Raw genomic sequence first — 3,582 nt, forward strand, 5'->3', positions numbered from 1 at the left:
CTTATCCAAGTATTTCCTCATTCATAAGCATCCGCATATATCACACTTGGACCCTCTGGTACATACACGTATGCACACATGCATGTATATACACACTCACGTATGCATACGCATGCTCATGCATGCATATACAGACACTTACATACACACATACTCATGCTCGCATATACACACATATACACTCATACTCGTGCATGCATATACACACATGTATATGCACGTGCTCATGCATGCGTAAAAACACTCATGTATGCACACACATACTCATACGTACATATGCACACACTTGTGTATGCACACACATACTCATTGAAATGCCAGCTGTTGCTTCTGACTCGGTGATGACACACCAATCCCTCATAACGCAGACTTTGCCTTATGCACCAGCAAACTCTGGTGACTACCAAGAGAAAACCTAATCTGTACCTTTTTCTTTACTTGGGCTCAATTTTTCAATCGCACAAATAAATAAATAAATAAAACCAAAGCGCTCGCTTGGGCACCGGGTATTTCACTGCGACTGTTAAAAAATACCCCACAGTTAAAATGTACTATATTTATCGGTCTGAAGAAGAGTCCCAAATATTGATGAACTTAGGTTGAAAGCAATTGACCTTAATGATCTATGTATATACCTAATTGTACAGGCAATGACATAAAACGTAATCAAGGATAAGTTAGCCTTTCGAATGTCTGTGCTTTCATATACTTTCATGTTGCTAAAACGTAAATGCTAGGTGGTCAGCCTGTTAGACTTCGGCTACTAGTTACCAAACTGGAACACGATAGGTGTGTAAACCAACCACATGCGACCCAAACACGCACCTCTGATTGTTGGGCTCTGTTCAAGACTTCTCATGCCTCTCTGAGGCCACAAGTGTATCCTTGTACTGAAGTGGCAGGCAGACAACCTGCTGGTTGTAATTTCAGATGCTTAAGGGGACATAGTTCTTCTAAGAGAATCTGCTCTGCCCGGTGTGATGAGGAGACTGTGCAGAGCGAGGCGACAGTCCCTGTGTGGGGCCCTGAGCAGCAGGCACGGTACACCGAGGCCTTGTGTTTGGGCTGGGCTGGGTGTGGGACGGCATGGTCATGGTCACACGGCAAGGTCATGCCCAGGACAGCGGTAGCTGGCACTTGAGAGCTCGCTGCGCCTTGCCGTCATTCTTCTCATTTTGTCTTCAAACCACCTGGTAAGGGAGGAGCTGTCCGTATTCCCGCTGACAGGTGAGAGCGTTGACGCCTGTACACCTATGTGTGCTCCCAGAGACCAGTGTCCGCTAAGCGGCAGAGCGGCCGGCGGCCCCACCCAGACCCTTCGCCCAGACTCTTCCACTCACGTCTCTGATGACCTCGGACAAAGCCATCTGCTGCTTCATTACTATTCCCGTAGAGTCTTACGGGAACGTGGTCGTCTGTCTGGAACACAGGGCGGGTAGAAGCGAGTGAGGGGAAGGGCTTTCTGCACCCGGGTTTGGAATTACCATGTAGTTATTGTAAACCGAATGTCCGTGTCCCTCCCCACCCTAAGGTTCAAATGTTGAAGCCCTAAGCCCCAGTGTGACGGGATGTGGAGTTTGGCCTTCCGGACATGATTAGTTCCAAATGAAGTCATGAGGGCGGAGTCCCCAGGGTGCGATTAGTGCCCTTAGAACATGGGAGAGAGACATCAGGGTGCCCTCTCTCTCTGCCACGTGAGGACACAGTAGGAAGGTGGCTGCCTGCAAGCCAGGAAGAGACCTCTCACCAGGATCTAAATCTGCTGGCTCCCTGATCGTGAACTTGCAGCCTCCAGGACCGTGAGACAATTAACCTCTGTTGTTTAAGCCCCACAGTCTGTGGCATTTTGTTTCTTAGCAGCCCAAGCTGACTAAGAAAATTATCAGTGAGGACACTGGATGGATTTTAAGCCAGGTAAGATTATGATAAGATTATACTGAGAGATACACATTCCTAAGTTAGAAGAGAAAAACCACAGTTTTTAATTCTATTTATTTATATCATTTCAGACATCAACAAATGTTTTCTGCAAAGAATCAGAGACTAAATATTTTAGGCTTGCCAGGAGAGATACAGTTTCTGCCTCATGGGCTGCAGGCCGTGATTTGCCGACCTCAATATAATAGAATAAATTTTCCAGAAGAAACCTATAATTTCTCAAAGACTTGCTTTTGTTTGCTGGGTAGACAACAAAATGATTAGTTTTTACAGGACATTTATTTAGGTGTCACTTTATTATAAATATAATTAATTAGGTACATATGTAGATAGCTTCTTTTGTCACAGTTTGTTATAGCATCCTCGTGCAGGAAATACACTAAAAAGTGATCCAGTGCTTTTTAAAAAAAACAGAGCAATGCACGTGCATTAAAGATCTGTCACGTGCCAAGCATGACATGTCGGGGGACCTCAGCTCCCGAGGGGCCGAGCCCAATCCCACGGGAGTCACTAGCCCGTTATCAGATCTCCACGGTCGTTTCATTAGAAGGGAAAGAGCTCACATGGGAAAGGACGCAGCCCAAGGTCAGGGGCGCCTTTTTTCTGTCACCCTGTATCTAAAGTAGGGGCTGATGTTCCACCCGCTTCAAAAAACATCTCACGAGGATTTCAGCTCCTCTGACCCCACGCCACCCTCACCCCAGACCAAAAAAAAAAAAAAAAAAAAAAAACGCCTGCATTCCCAACAGCTATGCAGGTAGTTTTTCTTGCCTTAGGCCGAGGATCCCCTTCTCAGCTGCGTTTGTGGCACACTCATGCACAAAGAGGGGAGTTCCTTTTCCTCTCTCACTTTAGGGCATTTTACCTTTTTGACCCATGTATCCCTCTCAACAACTTGATGAGAAGGTCTCTCTTCCCCTAAATGTACAGATAACGAACTTGAACCTCAGAGACCTTCGAGGTCACACATCCGGTGCGACGGCTGAGTCCAAAATCTGAGTGCAAATCGGGTAGTCCGGCCTCCTCATCCTCTGCACCGCATCGGAGTCTTCCTCTCCCACGCTCAGCACGTTCATCAAAGCTCCTCTCTCCACTCACGGGAACCCCTCAGCTCTAAACTGCAGAATCCACAGCCGTCCGGTTTCCCTCCTCCCCCACAGCCCCCCCCACTGTGGCAAAGCACCCTGAGCACCAGTGGGTCACCGAATGGAGCAGGGTGTGGGGGAGGGGCTTCCGGTGGCTGTCCTGCTAGGACACGGGGGGCAGAGGAGGCTGGGGGGAGACCAGGGACGAGAGGCAGCAGAAACCACCTATGTCAACAGAGCAGGGCGCCGGGCGGCAGAGGCTTGGGGCCATCGGAGGCTTGCGACACGCGCCTGCCCACAGAGCCGCCAAGTCTAGACTCCAGATGTGTGCTCACTGTCACCCGGCCAAGTCAAATCCAGCGGGTGACGACTCCTACCAGATGACAGCGGGCCCCGTTACAGCCATGGTGACAAAGGACAAAAATAGGAACAGAGTAAATACTGGGTGCGGCTCTCCCTAGGGGAGGTAAACACACACTCACACACACGTACTCACACGCCCGCACACACTCACACTCACTAACACATGCATGCGCTCACACACTCACTCACACTCACA

This window comes from Pteropus medius, unplaced genomic scaffold (assembly GCF_902729225.1).
Source record: "Pteropus medius unplaced genomic scaffold, Ma_sr-lr_union100, whole genome shotgun sequence".
NCBI lineage: Eukaryota > Metazoa > Chordata > Mammalia > Chiroptera > Pteropodidae > Pteropus > Pteropus medius.